The following is a 20,463-nucleotide window of genomic DNA, read 5'->3' on the forward strand; positions in this document are numbered from 1 at the left end:
CATATTTTCAAATTTCATACTAATTGCCATACAAAACTGTAATTTTATTACAGAGTATAATTCTAAGTATGATTTAAAATCAAAATTCATTTAACAAATATCTACCAAAATGCGATAGTTTTCGAGATATTTCGAATTTTGCTCCAACAAAAACAATTAATTAATGTAATTATGTCCTTTTTAAAAGTTATTCGGTGTGGGTGCCTTGTACGCAGCGCACCTGGGTTCAAGTCCCGACCCCGCACAATAGGGTTAGAAATTTTTCATAAGAGATCTTTCTAACCCGAAGAGGCGAATGACACTAAGGTTAAAACCTTTATAATTGAAATAAAAAAAAAGTTATTCGCGTTACCCCATCATAAATTGTCAAAAGTATAATGTTTATCGTTTTAAAAACATAAAAGAAGCTTTTTCAGTGTAATTGGATCATGGAGAAGTTTTAACAAAAAAGTTTTCCTAACAACAATTTTTGACAAATTTTTATAATTCATACTATTTGACATCAAGGCGATATTGTAAACCGTTTGAAAGCTATACAAAAACAATCAAAATATGATTCAACCATAGGATCTGATGATTAAACTATATAGTTGAATTATATTTTGGTTGTATTTGTATAGCTGTCAAATTGTTTACAATATCGCCTTGATGTCAATGGGAAAGTTATAGAAAATGTTATGAGCCCTACGAAAAATTAATTGATGTTGATGGAGAAACGCGAAAAACTTCTGAAAAGGTCGTAATACGACAAAATAATTGTGTTGTTAAAACAAAATTTAAAATATCTCGAGAACTACTACATTTCAGAAAATTTTTGTTATAAGCATTTTGATTTAAAATGGCGTTTAGAATCATATTCAACAATAAAATTGTACTTTTGACTAGCATGAATTATAAAAATTTGTCAAAAGTTGTTAGGAAAACTTTTTTTATTAAAAGCTTCTCCATGATCCAAATACACTGAAAAAGCTTCTTTTATATCTTTAAAACGATAAACATTAGATTTTTGACAATTTATGATGGGGCAACGCGAATAACTTTTAAAAGGACATAATTGCATGAATTGATTGTTTTTGTTGAAGCAAAATTCCAAATATCTCTAAAACTGTCGCATTTTGGAAGATATTTGTTAAATGCTTTTTGATTTAAAGTGATACTTAGAATTATACTCTGTAATAAAATTACAGTTTTGTATGTCAATTAGTATGAAATTTAAAACCATGTATAAAGTTATTGTTGGAAAAACTTTTTTGCTGATAATTTCTCCATCATGAAACCACATTCAAAATGTCTTCTTTCTCTTTAGATTTTTGTTGACAAAATATCAAAAAATAGAAAAAATGTTTTTTTGTAATTTAAATTTTTATCATAAATTTTTGTTTTTGTGAAAAATGACACAACATATTTTTCAGTGTATATTTTTTTCGTGCTGAAGTATTAGGTGTGTTCCAGTACCAGGAGAAACTGGAAGTACTCCGGATAAAATTGTTCCTGTACTCTTTTCTTCTCTTTTTTCTTCTTCTGGTAGCAAACCGGAGTAAAAAAGAGCAAGAATTTTTTGCTCCTGTTTACTCCGGAGTGACTTCCGTGTACTGGAACAAACCTATTCATTACCTTTAACTCGTTCTCAGATAGTTTTACTGTATAAAATAGTGTAATCGAACAAAAAATTTAAATCATAGCACGTAGAAACGTTTACGCCCTTTTAAAAAATTACGCTTGAGTCAAAATAATCTTATTGACTGTGGAAAATGTTTAATCTTCTATGCTGGTTGAACCTGTGAAGTTTTATCGGAATCTAAGATGGTCGGTCACGAGTTTAGAGATTTTCGGACGGACCTTCGTGGAATTCCTATGGAGAACATACGAGTTGAGTTGCAAACAGATGGTTTCAGCAATAGGCACAAAAAGAACCCGCTAAGATAACACGCAAATAATATTTATCTGAATGATCATGTTTGCTTTCTATCAAAAATTACGTCGGGGTGCCGACAACCGACCAGTCCCGGCAACCGACTGCCTTCCTCTACTCTCCACAACTTTGCTTAAGACGCCAATGTTTTTTGAAAAATCTATTCTCCATGATTATCTCTAAGAGAATTAATTACCAAAATTTTGTTTTGAGGGGTGAACTATATTATGTTATTAAACTTTTTAGAAGCTATTTTCAAAGTTGACGGATTCTGAATTGTATGACCTTGGCCGTAAAAAACCTGTTTTAATCCACCTAGTGGTGCAATTGCGCCTATGTCATCTATCCAAACTATGATTCATTATTTTATTCAATAAAATTGTGGAAATGTCTATTACATTCTTATTATACCTAGCAGGTATCCCACGACGATTACGAAAGTAGACGCTAACTCACTTTAAACAAAAAAATGTAGTGGAGACCGGGGCTAGTTGGCGGTGTTTTCAGTTTCCATTTTTTACCGCTTTGATGTAGATACATCTTGCAAAATGTGGCATAAAAAGGGCAGACTGCTTTCTCAAAATGTTTGTTGCATTGTCTTTGTTTTTATACACAAAAATGTGTGACGTGGAAAACCCGGCAATTTACCGCGGCCCCGGGGTAAGTATTATTGCGCCAGAAAATAAGCAATCAAATGGAGAGTCAATTACATCAAGGGTCCTTATGGAACGTGCTGAATGTCTTTTCAATAATACGGTATATTAACCAACAATTGCCAATATATTTCAGTCTCAATACCCCGGCATTTTACTTTGACGCGCCGAAGTAAATATCCGCTGAATTGACGAGATGCACAAAGTTTTACTTTGGAGTGAATTCCAAAAATAAAAAATATTTGATGACTATATTTGCACTCTAATTAATATCGCCAGCTTGCCCCGCGTGCGTCACCGTCAAATTACCCCAACCGCATATTTTACAAAAAACTATTTAAAAACTTTAATTCATGGAAAAATGTATTATCTATACAGATACTGAAAAATATTTTTACGCTCTATCGAAAAATATAATCATTTGGGAAATAGATTGAAAATCGCACAAAGTGTTAAAAATTTAGAAAATTTACTTGGTTTGCTCGAAAACACAATATCACCCACAACTTCTACAAAACAAAATATTTTTTAACAAAAAGACATTGGATAATGGGTTTCGCATAACTTGAGATACACAAAGAGTGGCAGCGCTATATGTCTAATAGAAATGTAGAAAAAGCCAACTTACCCCAACCGCCCCCGGGCTCCTCTAATATTTAATTAGCTTAATCAGCATGAGTTCAATGTTATCTTCATGTGATTATATTTTGAAATGTTGGTTGAATGGGTTTGGAAGTGGGGGGCCCCCAGAAGCACATAACAAGAATATTTCAAAACTATATCTCTCGTTGTTACTTGTTATAATTTCCTGTTATTTTAACTACTAACGAGACCAAATGTATAACACAATTGGTTACGAAAATTGCATTCTGTTACAATGTTGTTATTTCATTCTGATCGGGGGGGTAGTAGAGTGGGAGTGAGGATGTGTCAGAAATTCTTCATCTTATTTCGGTATACGGGGTGGATGAAGAAAATGCGAAAGGGTTGTTCAAGGGGAGAGAATTCATGAAATATGGGCAAGGGGGGGGGGGGGGGTGGCAACGCAATACTCAACTGCATATTTTGCTTTCATTCGAGACTTGGTTTGAGAAAAACGGTCCAGTCATTACCGAAGAACCTATGTGACTTTAATTGTGGAATATGCCCGGTATCCCGGAACTTCTGGAATCGTCGATAGTGAACAATATATTCAAAGAATGTTTGATTGGCAATCAGTGATCTAGACGTGCGAATCGAAGTGATTTGGTGACCATTTTAATAGTTTTTAGCCTCTGTGGTATTGCGATTGTAACGATTTATATGGGAAATTCCAGTGTAGCCAAAGATAAACTCAAGATTACTACATCCCATACAAGCAATTGAAAAAACTGTGGTTCAGCAGCCATGAAGCGGTGAACTCAATAATAGTATGCTTTTGTTCTCCCCTCGCTAACAGGCGTCGATCGCGTTGACAAGATTCCATGGATACACATCAGACAAACGCTGTGAAAATCATGATGTAAACATGTAGATTTGCTCGGTTGCAATTAGATCTTATTATGCATACGGATAATTCGTTTTTTCAGTTCAGAGGACGACTAGAACTAGAGCAGGTAGGTTCTTTTTCATATGTAAATTAGCTCAGTAAGATTCCTTAGAAAAAATCGGACGGAATCGAGTGTTTAAAATTGGAAAGACGAGAATTGATTCCTTAAATTGAACAAACGCTATTTTTTAAGCACGTCCTTCGAGATTATAACAATTTTTACAAATACATAAATCAACTGCAAATCATGAAACCTTTCAGTTTACTCGGCTACTTTTTATTTATTTATTTGTTTATCGAAAATTAACAGACCGCAATCGGCCCCAATAATGATATCTTAAACTAAACACTCCTAAAAAAATTCAAAAACTTAGACCTAATTACATTACGGGACAAATAAAAATCGAACAAATGTGTCACACGATTAAAAATGCGTTGTAATCCCGTGATGGCCGCGTTCGCGATATGACTAAACCGTTGAAGTGGTACTCTCAGGAGGTACTATGTTACTGCGCAACGTCCTAGTTCTCGCTTGGACATTAACTTGTTCTATTAGGGCTGGAGAATCGATACGTGCTGACAGCAAATCGGCAACAGCTAAAGCTCTTGCTGTATTTCTGCGTTGTTGGAGAGTGTCGAGTTGAATAAGTTTGCAGCGACTCTCGTAACTAGGTAGCCGAAAAGGATCGCGTCAAGGAAGCCGCCTCAAAGCAAATCGAATAAATTTGCTTTGAATGCCTTCAATTCGATCACTACCGTTCAGGTGGTGCGGGTTCCAAATCGTCGAACGATACTCCAAAGTGGACCGGACTAGGGAACAGTACAAACTTTTCAAGCAGTATATATCCGTGAATGACTTGGCAATACGAAAGATAAACCCAAGGTTTCGCGATGCACGATCAATGACATATGAGACATATTGCTTGAAATTGAGCTTAGAATCTAATATTACTCCAAAATCCTTCACGAAACACTCCCGAGGAATAGGCAATCCAGATAAATTAAAGTCGAAATTGATAGATTCTTGTTTCCTACAGAAGGTGATTGCAAAACATTTTGCAGGATTTAGGATCATACGATTAGTAATACACCATTCGCTGAAGACATCGAATTGTTTCTGCAAGACGTGTGCGTCTGCCAAAGTCTTGATATTGTAGAAGATTTTGAGGTCATCCGCGTACGACAAGCGTGGTCCATTGAGTCTATAATTCACATCATTGTGGGATGCCAGAGGTAGCTGCAAACGTTTCAGAGTAGTCGCTGTCTATATTCACGCTAAGTTGGAGACCGACGAGATACGACTGGAACCAACGAAGGAGTGATCTGTTGAATCCCAGTTTGGCCAATTTGGCGATGGCGATGTCGTGATTAATTTTGTTAAAAGCGGCAGACAGATCGGTGTAGATAGCGTCGGTTTGCAAGCCATCCTCGAATCCTCCAGAGACGAAAGAAGTGAACGACATAGTTCATCGGCTTGGCATGAATCCATGTTGGTCATCTGAGATATATTGCTTGCAGTGAAAAAACAACGGCTCCATTACAACTAACTCGAAAAGTTTAGATACAGCACATAGTGCAGAAATTCCATGGTAGTTTTCTATGTCCTTTTTATCTTTATTTTTATGAACTGGAAACACGAATGCTGATTTCCATAACAATGAAAACGTTGCCGATGATAGCCTGATTGCGGGCAGATTAAAATCGCCTAAGATTATTATTTCATCAACAGGTTGCGCCATTGCACGGATGGCGGCTAATGATTGAGAATGTACGTAAGTACATTTGCGGAAAGTAGGCCACGCAAATATACAATGTCCGATTTTTCAGCTTTATTGCCGCCTACACTTGTTCTATCCTGCCTTATTCATCATTCAAGATGTGTTGAGCTTTAAGCCCATCGCGCACAGCTAATAATATACCTTCACCTGATGTTTTGCGGCTGTTGAGAGCGCATCGGTCGCATCTGAAGACTTCATAACCAGAACCGATTACCTGATTCGGATGGCAAAATTCAGTTAGGTATCACTAGTTGCAATAAATATTATAATTCAAAACGACGCGTATATGGACGCAGTTTGATGTTTGAAAAATCGTCAACTGTCACTATGACGGTGAACCGTTTTCACCGAGGGGTCGCATTGTATTTGTACATGGAAAATCCCTGATCACTCTATCTTGGGTTGATCTTTGGTGTAACCCTACTAACCAACCTGTAACTCCGGAACCAAGAGTCACTACCGAATGAAATTCAGCAGCAATCAATTGTATTGCTGTATCTTTCATTTGAAATCTTGTAAAAATCGATAGAGAATTCGCTGGGGAATAAGTGTGATATTAGCTTAGGAACTTAGCGAGTTTCCCAGGGGCATCATGAACCGTCATAGATGGCCAATGTGGTCAAAGCTGCTTTAATTGTGATTAGTGATCCAGACCCGCAAATTAGAGTAATATTGCACCCATTTTAATATGTTTTACATCATTTGTACAGCATGGTTGAACCAGTTTATATGGAAATTTGCTATGTGACCGCACTTTTCAACCCGTAACTGCGGAACCGGAAGTCGGATCAACTAAAAATTCAATGGAAGCTTATGGGAGCATTACACCTTTCACATGAAACTAAGTTTGTGAAAATCGGGTCAGCCAATTGTGTGAGTTCAAATGACACACAACTACACACACATACACGCACAGACATTTTCCGATCTCGACGAACTGAATCGAATGGTATATGACACTCGGCCCTCCGGGCCTCGGTTAAATAATCGATTTTTACAGTGATTGCATATAGCCTTTCTTTATTTGAGAAAGGCAAAAACTGTTTTGAATATTTATTCTAACATTCTTGGCTATAAAAATGCATAACATGGGAACACGACCTTGTATACCAAATCTTTTTTTATATGGTATTTTCTATTTGATTATATTATTTTGTTTGCATTACATTTCTAATTTAATATATTGGGTGTTCAGCCACAAGCGGTGACTTTTCATCCCTATTGTTTACATGTTTCAATTAATTATTATTAAGATATAATATTCTTTCGCAGATATATATTTTTTTTAGTAGGATGTTTTAAACCTACTTGTCTTATGAATAAGGAGCTAAACAAATCTTATAAACTATAAAGAGAGCTAATCGTTGCAATTGAAGATTGCATCAATTTTTGTCGGAAGTTGCTTATAATACTGTTCGTCATAATTTCTAATGTTTCTATGTTTGCAAGTCTGTGCAACTCATTTGTGCTAAACTAGGGAGGACGCTTCAAAATCATTTTCAGAATTTTATTCTGAATCCTTTGAAGCGTTTTCTTCCTAGTAGCACAACAACTTGCCCAGATTGGCACTGCATATAGCATTGCCGGTCTAAATATTTGTTTATAAATTAATAGTTTGTTCATTAGGCACAGCCTAGAATTCCTATTTATAATTATTTTGCTTAAGAGAAGAAGCTGTTGGCTTATGCGGAAACACAATCAATTGTGTTTTTGTCGCATTAGTGGAAATTTTCCATTTTTTCAGGTAATCATTGAAAATATTCAAGCTTCGTTGCAGTCGACTGCAGATAATACGAAGACTCCTACCAGTGGCTGAGATGCCAGTATCATCACAGAAAAGTGACTTTTTACAGCCTGTAGGTAGATTTGGAAGATCAGAGGTAAAAATATTGTATAGTATTGGTGCGACGCTTGATCCTTGAGGGACGCCTGCTTTAACGGGTAGTTTATTAGATTTACAATTCTGATAAGAAACCTGTAGGGTACGGTGAGTAAGATAATTTTTAATTATCTTTATTATGTAAATTGGAAAATTGAAATCCCACATTTTGTCAATTAAACCTTTGTGCCAAACACTGTCGAAAGCTTTTTTGATGTCTAGAAGAGCAACTCCAGTGGAATACCCCTCTGAGATATTTGCCTTTATCATGTTAGTTACTCTCACAAGTTGATGAGTAGTTGAATGTCCAATACGAAATCCAAACTGCTCAGGAAGAAAAATAGAATTCTCATTGATATGTGACATCATTCTAGTTAGGATGATTTTTTCAAAAAAATTACTAATAGAAGAGAGTAAACTAATTGGTCGATAGCTAGATGCTTCTGCTGGGTTTTTATCTGGCTTCAAAATAGGAAAAACCTTGGCATTTTTCCATCTTTCAGGGAAGTATGCTAATTCTAAACATTTTTTGAATATTTTGACCAAGTATCTCATGGTGATTTCGGGAAGGTTTTTAAGAAGAATGTTGAAAATTCCATCATAACCTGGAGCCTTCATATTTTTTAACTTCTTCATGATGGATTTGATCTCATCATAGTTTGTTTCAACAATATCGTCTAAAGACAATACTTGATTTGAAACGTTTTCATACTTTTGTAAGACTTCGGTTTCAATAGGACTCTCAACGTTGAGATTAAAATTATGGACGCTTTCAAACTGCTGAGCAAGTTTTTGAGCTTTTTCTTCTTTTGTAAGAAGTATGTGGTCACCTTCCTTCAAAGCTGGGATTGGTTTCTGAGGTTTCTTAAGAACCTTAGAAAGTTTCCATAAAGGTTTAGAATTTGGCTTGATTTGTTCAACCTCTTTCGCGAAATTTTCATTTCTTAAGAGTGTGAATCTATGCTTAATTTCTTTTTGTAGATCCTGATAGATACATTTCATAGCATGATCACGAGAACGTTGATATTGACGTTTTCGAACATTCTTCAAGCGAATCAGAAGTTGAAGATCGTCGTCAATAATAGGAGTATTAAATTTTTTCTGTGTTGTTGGTACTGATAAATTTCTAGCATCAACTATAGAATAACTTAAATTTTATAATGCCGTATCAATGTCAGCTTTATTTTGTAAATCAAGGTCATGATAAAAATTATTCTCAATATAAGTTGTGTACCTTTTCCAATTCGCTTTGTGATAATTGAACACTGAGCTAATGGGATTGGAAACAGCTTCTTGAGAAAGTGAAAAAGTTACTGGAAGATGATCAGAATCAAAGTCAGCGTATGTAATCAATTCGCTACAAAGGTGACTTTGATCTGTCAAAACCAAATCAATTGTTGATGGATTCCTTACAGACGAATAGCACTTAGGTCCATTCGGGAACAAAATTGAATAATAATCAGCAGAGAAATCATAAAAAGTAGTTTTCCGTTGGAATTGCTTTGAGCATTATTCCAGGCTCGGTGTTTGGCGTTAAAATCACCGATTATGAAGAATTTCGACCGATTTCTTGTAAGTTTTTGTAAGTCTCCTTTCAAGAAATTAATTTGCTCGCCAGTGCACTGAAAAGGCAAATAGGCTGCAGCAATAAAAATGATATCAAGATCAGTTTCAACTTCGATACCCAAACTCTCAATCACCTTGGTGTCAAGAGACGGCGTAACGGAATGTTTGATCCTGCGATTAACCGCTATTGCGATTCCTCCGCCGAATCCAACAATTCGATCAAATCGATGAATAACAAAATTAGAGTTATTCTTCAATTTAATATTTGGTTTTAAAAAAGTTTCGATCGCAACGGCTATATGCACATTATGTATTCTCAAGAAGTTGGGAAATTCGTCTTCGCACGTTTTTAATGAAGAAGAATTTCAATTTAATAAATTTAAATGATTATTTAAAGTCATTGTTAAACTTTAATTTCATTACAATTTTGTTAGCAAATTTCCACCCCGCTTGAAAAGCTTCAAACATGGAGGTAGAATTTAACATGGCAATCATCATAGGTAACATATGGTCTTGCAAATATTTTAATTTTTCTTCCGTTACGCTACCTAGATCCATTGGACTAAAGGAAGCGTTAGGTGCAAACGAATTTGTAGGCGTGGTAACGAAAGCCGTTATTTTGGCCTTGTTACCTGCCACTGAAGCATAAGATGACACACCATTGTAGGATGGTGTGACGGAGCTAGAAGAAGTAGTTAATCTATTTTGAATCGGATTAACACGTTTGGACGTGTTTTCTTGCAGTGCACCTAAAGAAGTAGGTACATTTTTTATTTGTTGTTTTTGTTGTCTAGAACGAGAATTTTTTTTCGAATAGGACAACCCCAGAAATTCGATTTATGATTTTCGCTACAATTAGCGCATTTGAAACTTTTTGTGGCTTTTTTCACCGGACAAGTGTCTTTCTTGTGCGATTTATCACCACAGATCATACATTTGGAATCCAAATGACTTTTTTGTGCTTTGCCCAAAGCCTTGGCATCTACGACACTGGGTCAGATTTTGAATTCTGCTCCCATGTCGTCTATAATGTTCCCACTTTACTCGCACGTGGAACATAAAACGTGCTTTTTCAAACACTTTCAAATTCAAGCGGTTAAAATGAATTAAATAAAGTTCCTGGATAATTCCAGAGCGTACTGGCGTGTTATCGCCGCTAGCCTTTCTCTTCATAAGAATAACTTGTGAAGGAGAAAAACCAAGTAAATTTTTCAATTCGTTGGATATTTCATCCAAACTTTGACCCTTTCAAGACAGCTTTGAATGATCTATCTGTCTTGAAATCATATGAATAAAATTTATATAACTTCTCCGTAAGATACTGGAGTAGTCGTTTGTGGCGAATCAATTCTTCCGCTGTAACTCGACATTCTCCTGTTCGGCCAATCTGAAAAGAGACTTTCACGTCCGGAAGGAACATCGAAAGCTCAGTTCGAAAGGCTTTGAAGTCGGAGATCATCACTGTTATAGGCGGAGGTGATTGCGTTTTCTTCTCATTGGCATTATGCACAATTCGAGGAAATTTAGAAATTTCATAAGCTTCACATTCGGATAAAACATCGAATGAGTTGCTGCAGTCAATTGAATTTTCGGGTGGAGAAGATACCCTTTTCCGTTAAGCTTTAATTTTTGGCACACGGCCTTTCTGGGAGGACCCAGGCATGTTGGAAGAATTAAATATTTCTTTAGGCTGAATTGTTCTTGAAAAATGTTTTAGTCTTGAAAAAGACTGATTGAGTAGAAAAAATAGGTAGTCTTGAGAAATACTAGTTGTCGAAAAAATATAGGTAGTCTTGAGAAAGACTGATCGAGCGAAAATATAGGTAGCCTTGAGAAAGACTGATCGAGCGAAAATATAGGTAGCCTTGAGAAAGACTGTTGCTGTTGAAAAACTCTAGGTAAACCAGGAGCTATCAAGATTTGTGATTTTCAACTTGCGTTGCATTCTTCGTACGCAGCTCGAAAAACAGCGCGCGTTTAATTTTTTAAAATCATGATTTAGTCTGATGTAATAATCTGTTAAGGACAAAGTGCGGTGCTTTCTAAATTTTCGAAGCGCTGCACGTTTAGCTGTTTTAGTCGACGAAGCTATGCAGTGTACCACGGATGCTTGTCAGATTGGCGACTACTTATTCTAGGAATATGGCAATCGATCAGGTAGGTCAAGATGTTACAGAAAGTCTGTGTGCCAGTGTTTATATCGTCATTATCCAGAACATAGTCCCAGTCGATATCATTAAGTACATCCAGCATACTGGCATAATCGGCGCGCTTGAAATTGTGAAGTGGGTTAAAAGAAACATTCACAAATTTTGAATTCGGACCATCCTTGAGCGCGAGATGCAAGGGGGGATGATGAACGTGTTTCACTAGCGGCGTGGGGGCGCTGTCGATATATGGTGCTATATCTCGAACGCTGACGAAGCAGAGGTCTAAAGTGCGACTGTTTTCGTTTGTAATGTGATTGATCTACTGAAGTGTGGCCGTACTATAACTATCCAGAATATAGCTGGCACCCGCGTGAAGCTGAGACTCTTCCAGATCAGGGTGTAGAAATCCTCTATGAGCAGGTCGCCATTTGATTGCGGGCAGATTAAAATCGCCTAAGATTATTATTTCATCAGCAGGTTGCGCCATTGCACGGATGGTGGCTAATGATTGAGAATGTACGTCAATCAGTGAGGACTCGCGAATTTTCTCAGGCGAAAAGTAGGCCACGCAAATATACAATGTCCGATTTTTCAGCTTTATTGCCGCCCACACTTGTTCTATGCTGTTCCATTCATCGCACGAGATGTGTTGAGCTTTAAGCCCATCGCACACAGCTAATAATATACCTCCACCTGATGTTTTGCGGCTGTTGAGAGGGCATCGGTCGCACCTGAAGACGTCATAACCAGAGCCGATTACCAGATTCGGATGGAAAAATTCAATTAGGTATCACTAGTTACAATAAATATTTTAATTCAAAACGACGCGTATATCGATGCAGTTTGATGTTTGAAAAATCGTCAACTGTCATTATGACGGTAAACCGTTTTCATCGAGGGGTCGCATTGTATTTGTACATGGAAAATCCCTGATCACTCTATCTTGAGTTTATCTTTGGTGTAACCTTACTAACCAACCTGTAACTCCGCAACCAACTGTCACAAACGAATGAAATTCAGCAGCAATCAACGCTATTGCTGAATCTTTCATTTGAAATCTTGTAAAAAGAGAATTCGCTGGGGAATAGGTGTGATATTAGCTTAGGAACTTAGCGAGTTTCCCGGGGGCATCATGAATCGTCATAGATGGCCAATGTGGTCAAAGCTGCTTTGATTGTGATTAGTGATCCAGACCCGCAAATTAGAGTAATATTGCACCCTTTTCAATATGTTTTACATCATTTGGACATTTGTTAGGGATGACCCACCTCACACCCATATACATCTTTTGTAGTGTGGAAGGTTTACGAGCAGATATCTTTCGATAATAGTTTTCACTCATGAGAGATTCCTTCAATCTTACTTCACTTCCGTGTAGGCCCATCCTTCTCTTTTATAAATCCAAAGGCTTCTGCTTCACAAATATCTTGCAGGCCTACTTAAATTCTCTTAGGTTATTAGTCCGCTTGGTGTATTCTGGTAATGCGTTGAACAAATTATAGCCTTTATAAAATAAAGAGTTCTGCGTACAAGATTTCTTAGCGCTCAACAATCTCAGATTGCCGGCTTGTCTGGTTTCATACCGGTGCACATCTCTTCCGTACACAACAGTGCTACACAAGTACTGCGGCGTCATTCCATTTATTACTCTGAAGATGAAAACAAGGGCAGTTTTAAAACACTTCGTTCGCTCAAGCTACATTGACTGAGAAAGCCGTAAACATTTCCAAAAATTCCAGTTCCAGTCGATATAATAATCAAAGACGAAAACAAGTGTGTTATATTCAATACGTTGCTGAACTGACATCCGTTGTAAACAATTGAGCATCAAATGTCGCGGAGTTAGTCTGTCACATCGTAGTTACAGTCGCATTACTTTGTTTTGTAAGATCTGCATTCGCTTACGCTGTTTCTTGGATGCTAAGAACAGAATAGAAGCACAGTAATCAAAATGGGGAGCTATTATGGTCTTGTAAACAGTTATCTTTGAGTCAAATGTGAGAAACCTATTAATCCTACAAAGAACACCAAACTTCCTGGCAGCTTTCCGGATTGTATAGTTCACGTGCTTATTAAAAAACTTAGTTGCAACTCGTTCAACTATCTCTCCATCTATTTCAACTGTTGCAGTACTTTCATTTATCTGCCGCGTAGTTGCAATCATATATTTGGTCTTGGAAATGTTCAGTTTGAGTTTTTTCCACTTCAACCAATCACTACACTTCGTCAGCTCAATGCTCATTAGCCTGATGCACTCATCGAAACTATTACCGATGATAAACAAAACTGTGTCATCGGCAAATAGGTTTATTTCCGCACTTTCCAAAATGTTTCTCATATCGTTAATGTATAGGATAAACAAAAGTGGTCCTAGTACACTACCCTGTGGAACACCGAGGTTAGCTTCGGTTTCCGATGATGTAGCGCGGTTATACCTAACCTGACTTGCGTACGTCTTTCTAATAGAGTTTTCGATTGAAGGAACTGGTGGAGTTTTCTGCACTGAAATTGCACTTTTCTTGCAGAAGTGTTGTCAAAACACCGACACCATGTTCCATTGATTGGAACTGCAATAAAAAAGTGCAATTTCAGTGCAATTTCGGAGCAGATATTTGGCACCGAAAATTTTGTCGGTGGAGCCAGTGCACTCACTAACACCAACAAGGCAAACGTCAAAACAACCCAGCCATGGCCGCTAACAGCTGTTCTTGTTGACATTCGATTTGGATCATTGAAAAATTATACGTGCAGAGCGCTTTTTTTTTCAAAAATGTTAGTTTTTGTGATTTGTAATTTTATTTGTGCGAACTGTTTTTCAGGTCAAGGAAAAATAACATTGCATTTATAACAAATGGAAGGATTAATATGCACGTCAATAAGTTCTGGTTTTTGATAGCCTTTTCAGATCTCGTTTAGTGATTCCTTGAAGCTGGTGATTGTCGGTTTTAATTGGAAGCGCATTCCAGCTAAGGGCTCCGTAAATCAGCACACTTTCTACTGCTGGTAGTGTTCGTTGGGATGTGGAATGAGCTTGTGCGCTCCGAGAAACTTTTCTGATGATGTTCCAGGATATATCCGGGGTGCGATTCGTAAAACCCACTATGCATGAAGCAGTTGATGCGGACCTGTTAGTGCTGCATCAGGTCCCGCCCTAGAATTGTATTGCGGACAGCTGCTAAAATCTCCCTTTTCCGGATGTTATAAACAAACGAACTCCGGCTTTAAAGCATCTTAGTAGTTGTTCTTATAGCTGAGTTGATAAACCTGGAACATATACCGTGTCACCGTATGTGAGATAAGGTATGATGACTGCTCCGCATCAGCTTCCTGCGTGTGGGTGTCGAAAGGACAGATGCGAAGCGGCGGAAAGTCCATAATGTGCCGAATACTTTCTTTGTTTATTCACCTGTGCCGCCCATTTGAAGTTGCAGTCCATTTTGAACTCTAGATTGGCGACTTCTTTGGACAGCGAGGTAATCTCCGCAAAATGAGATCCTTAGGGGTGTTATGCTGCAGAAGATTATAGCCTGAGTTTTTGTGGGTTAGGAAAAAGTTTGTTGCTCGCTGTTCACTGTTCGATTGCGTTGAGATCAGCATTTAATATATTGATCATATTTTCTACATTTTGCACCGGGCCGGAAATGTAGATTTGCCTGTCGTCGGCGTACAGGTGGTATTCGCAGAGAGAATTTCAGGCATGCTATTAATATATAGGGAAAATAACAATGCACTGAGACAGGATCCTTGGGGAGTTCCATCTGTAAGTACTCTCTCCGCTGACTTCTTCCCATCTACCTTGACAAGCTGAGTACGGTGCTTCAGGTATGATGTTAACAAGTCGCAAGCATCAGCATGGAAACCAAACTCTTCCTCTAGCTTTTTGCGGAGTATCCGGTGATTGAAACGTGGTTGAAAGCAAGCGACAGGCCGACAAGAACCATCACAGTACAGTTGCCTTCGTCTAGGTTGGTATAGATATCGTGTACGACTTTTGTTAGGGTGGTGGTGGTACTATGACGTTTTCGATATCCTGATTGATGTTTGGCAAGCAGCTGTAGTCGATGGTTGTCCAGATACCTAGAGATCTGGTCGAGCAGAATTTTCTCGAATATTTTAGAGATAGCTGGGAGGACATTAATTGGACGATAATCTTTTGGCTCGAAGGGATTGGCAGATTTTGGAATCGGCATTATGATGGCCTTTTTCCAATTTTCGGAAATCTGCGACTATCGATGATCGCATTGAAGAGGTGAACGAAAGCGAAATCCACTATTGGTGAAGTCCGGAAGCGCTATTGCAGGCAAATCACTTTGGTGTATTGTTCGTGTACGCAGCTGTAGGTGCCCGTCAGTGAAGAAGTCGTTGAGTTGGTGGATGCTGATACATCCGTCCGCAGGATCAGTTTTTTGTTATTGTGGATTCCTTCTCGGCGAAGGTTGTTCCAGAGTTTTTTCGCAAGCAGTTCACAACCGAAATTCATATCACTTGACAGAGTTAACCAATCTGGATGGTTTATACGCCAAAAGAACTGTGTATTATTGTAGTTCATACTAATGGAGACCGTACTACCGTGATCTAAAACACCGGAGTTATTCCGGATTGCATTGGAGCTATTTGGTTTTGCCATTTGGAGTTTTTCTATTAATAGCTTGAAAATTTTCTATGAGAATAAACTTAAACTATTTTAAAATTTGTAGAATTTATTAAAGCCCACCATACTGAAATAATTTGAGGTTTGGTCAATCTTCCCCGAGGGCCCTGGAACTAGCCACAAGAGGTCAATAATGAATGTCATTGGGTCCGGAATATGATCCTAGAAGGTCACTTGTAATCTGAAAATGTCAGATTTGGTTCTTGCACATAGTCTTCCTCAAAATACATCAATATGTTGTGCTTTAGTAAATCCTACAAGTTTTAAAACAGTTTAATCTCATAGAAAACTTATATGTTATTAATAAAAAACCCAAATGACAAAATCGACTAACCCCAACGCTATGCGGAATAACTCCGGTATTTTTGGACCATGGTGGTCCAATAAACATTAACAAGTTGGTGCGATCGGCTAGATGGTCAAAAAGTATTTGGCCAACATGGACATCGTCATGAAGGAGCGGAAGTTATTTGATCCGTCGTTAATCGTTCAGCCAACGGGTGTCGTTCAGGATTCAGCCAACGGGTGCAGCCTGCTAATCAGAATACGTGAGAGTATTGCATGGCGGCATCCAACCAAAGCCATTTCTTTTTCCACCCATTACTTATTACAGCCAATCACTCCCGACTTTTAGAAGTTCAGCCGGGAGTTCATCCTTCCCAGTGGCCTTGCCATTTTTCAACTCTCGAGTGGCCTTTCGCACTTCACATCCACAGCTTGTCCATCATTTTCAAATCCCATTCTGTTTGTGCCTTCTCCACTCGTTTGTCCATTCAATACCAACTCAACAGGCCCCTTCCACCTGGTAGTTGCTCCTGTACGAGCTGTTAACACATTCCCATTCCGCAACAAGTTCTTGGGGTCCTTCATTGTGATTGATTGGTTGATCTGTTATGTGTAATTAGGATATCAAAGTTTTCTTTTTCCGGGCTGGGCAGTTATCCATATACAAAAGTTCTCGAGAGATACTGAACCTTCGATGTTAACGGCTTCGAAATTATATGATCTTGACGGTAGTTTCTCTTATATTGTGTATTACGCTTATAGACCATAAGTCTTTACCTCCGCAGAGTTTTTGGATGACAATTGGATTAGATAGATTGGATGAGATACATACAGATACCCCATGACCGCGAGTCGCTTCTAGAATACACTGGAAGTACACAATGTCAAAAACACCTTCAATATCTAGGAACACACCCAACCTAGATTGCTTGAGCGAGAAGGTCTTCTCAATGCTGTAAACAACAGCATGAAGAAGAGTAATCGTGGATTTCCCGCACTGATATGCAAGATGCATTTTGTGCAGTGGATATTCATCTAAATTAACGTTTCTGATGTGATGATCAATTATCGGTTTCAAAGCTTTCAGAAGAAAAGAGCTTAAGCTGATACTGCCCGCTTGACCGATTCAGTGGAAACTAATGTGCGTACTAACGCCCACGAGTCCGAATCACCAGAATGAGATCTGTGAACATTGTTCACCTCCGGATTGATACAACCTGAAAATCTGTGCGTCGAAGAGACAATTAAGAACATCTTTTTCGTCCGTCACATAAACACCATCTCTGGTTCTTAAGGAGTTCATTTGAAAATATTTCGATTTCGAGAGACTTTTATTTAACCTGTTAGCCTCGTTCAGACTAGAGACATTAGTGCATAGGTTTTGCCAGCCAGCCCGCTCTGCAGATCTAAGACATTTCTTATATGCACTACGCAATGGCCTGAAAGCCCTGGAGTCATCACGCTGACGCCAGTACCAAGCTCTTCTCATATCCTTCTTCATTCTTTCAAGCTCAGCCCTCCACCACGGGGTTTCCCTAGTTGATTTAACAGTACGAAGTGGTCAAGTCGTCGTGGTTAAGTCGAGATAGATTCATAATTGATGTACGTTTATGCTGGAGAACGATTTGTGCTATTCTAACCATTGTTGGTTACAAAACTGCACATTTCATTTCCATAATATATTGCACAACAACTAGAGAACACCAAGCAAATTGGGATGTTAACACAATGCGCCATATCAGGATTAAATGGGACATGATCATTTGATTCCCACGATTTGCGAGGAAAATAATGGTCCACTGTGTCAGAGATTCGCATAACACAGTAAGGGCAAAACCCAAAATGCTCCGTGCGCGACTGGCATATTTTAGACCATCCAGCCATCGGCACGGAACTACACCTTGACTTTGGGACTCCTGCTTTCAGTCGCCTCCTAGGACGTAGGAGCAGAAACCCAGCGGCTCAATTCTTGGCAGGATGCCACACGGCCTCTGGGCAGGTTCGTCTGTACCCATCGAAATTTGATAATCTAAACCCAGCAAAACTTCACCGAACTACAATCAGCCGAAAGTTTCAGCAAACCCCTAAAAAAATCCGGCAAAATAATGCTGAACGTCGACGCAAAAAAAAATTTGGTGCGTTGAACGAGCGTTCCGCTGCGTAATGCAGCATACTGGGGTGCTCGCCCGGCTCTTCCCAGGTTCCGTTCGCCATTGAGAATATTTTAAACCCCCTCAAAAATTTTAACCATAGGACGAGTCGGATGACACTGGATTTGGGATTCCCGATTTGGCTGGTTTTTACCATCGGAACAGGAAGTCCGTAGTGTAATTCTTAGCCGGTTGAAGCAACCACTACCGACACTACACGGCTTATCTAGACTGTTCGGAGAAGAAAGCTGACATTGAAGGACAGCTTCCATAGATGGCCGAACAGATATCAAAAAAACTTTCTGGAGCACGGTGCGAGATGGTCTCGCTAACTTTGAACTGGATGAATATCCGCACATTTTGAGAAGTTATACAAATGAGTAACCTCTATCCAGTTATGAATACTTGAAGAAATGTTGGTGAAAGTCCCGATCAGAGCATTCAAACATATTTTATTTATTACTGCATAGTTTTTAATCAACAGTGACAGCGTCAAGTAATGTGTTTCCCATGAAATTGTTTTACACTTCAGTTTAACTGTAGCCAAAAACAGATAAGATTTGTCCCAGTACTGGATTCTTGCTTTCAGTATCTCTAGAGAAAACATGAGTAAAAAACTGCTGTTTGTTACCAGAAGAAAAGGGAATTGCTTCAGAGCACTTCCAGTTTTTTTTTCTAGAAAACAAACTTCAACTAGTTAATTTCAAACTTCGACACTATTTTCTTTCAAGCTGCTCGATTGCAAAAGCTTGTGGTAACCATTCTATTTGTAGGTAGAACCGCTCTAGAACAACAATACTTGATAGTAACTTACAAACTGTTCGTTTCCTACCCATTTTTTTGTAAACAAACAAGCATCAGCTGTTAAATGACAACTCAAGTAACTACACGCACACATTCAAGCCAGCACTCGATTTGCACTGGAGTGTTCCATTGACACTGGGCCAGTGCAAAACACCGGCACGGTGTCAGTGCCATCAATCGAAAAACCTATAAGTAACTGCGAAACCACTCAAGAACATTTCCGCTTACACCATATTTCTCAAAAACGCAAATCAGTTTACGGCGATCAATTGTTTCAAATGCTCGTTTCAAGTCAACGAAAACTGCCAAGACAACTTTTCCATTCTCAATGGCCTGCTTCTACTTCAACAATAATAGATTAAGCGCTGTTTCACATGAATGATTTTTCCGGAATCCTGATTGTTCACACAACAATGTACCAGCACTATCACATACATAGCCTATCAATTGCTCTTTAACGACCGTCTCTAAAACTTTCTCGTAGATCGGTAGCATATTTATCGGCCTGTGATCTTCTGCTCGTGATGCATTTGGCACTTTTGGAATTACGACCGTCTTCATCCACGCTTGCCGGAGTGATTCATTAACAACTGTTAACCGTTTATCAACAATTATGTCAAACCCAGCACCCGTTTAGTAACATTGTCCGTTCCCGAACAATTTTTAAGGTCCGAGACAATTTCTTTTAGTTTGAGCATATTGATAGGCTTGAAACCACAAAACTGATTTTCGGATTCCTCGATTTCTTCCACTAGTCGCCCTGTAGGTGGTGGAATGGCTTCGTGAATCTCTTCAACGCTGTTGATAAAAAAACTTATTAAGTTTTTCTACCGTAACTTCGTCAGAATACACCTCGTTCGAACCATAAAAAATAATGGTTGAACCACTTTATATGGAAATTTGCTATGTGACCGCACTTTTCAACCCGTAACTGCGGAACCGGACGTCGGATCAACTAAAAATTCAACAGCAGCTTATGGGAGCGTTATACCTTTCACGTGAAACTAAGTTTGTGAAAATCGGGTCAGCCAATTGTGTGAGTTCAAATGACACAAACACACATACACGCACAGACATTTTCCGATCTCGACGAACTGAATCAAATGG

General features: G+C 38.4%; 1 protein-coding gene across 6 annotated transcripts in view; it reads right to left on the reverse strand.

The window, feature by feature from the left end:
* Positions 1-20,463, reverse strand: part of LOC131690670 (protein vav) — a 1,592,017-nt gene that overhangs the window by 487,271 nt on the left and 1,084,283 nt on the right. The window lies entirely within an intron of this gene.

The sequence above is a fragment of the Topomyia yanbarensis genome, chromosome 3, assembly GCF_030247195.1.
Source record: "Topomyia yanbarensis strain Yona2022 chromosome 3, ASM3024719v1, whole genome shotgun sequence".
Lineage (NCBI taxonomy): Eukaryota > Metazoa > Arthropoda > Insecta > Diptera > Culicidae > Topomyia > Topomyia yanbarensis.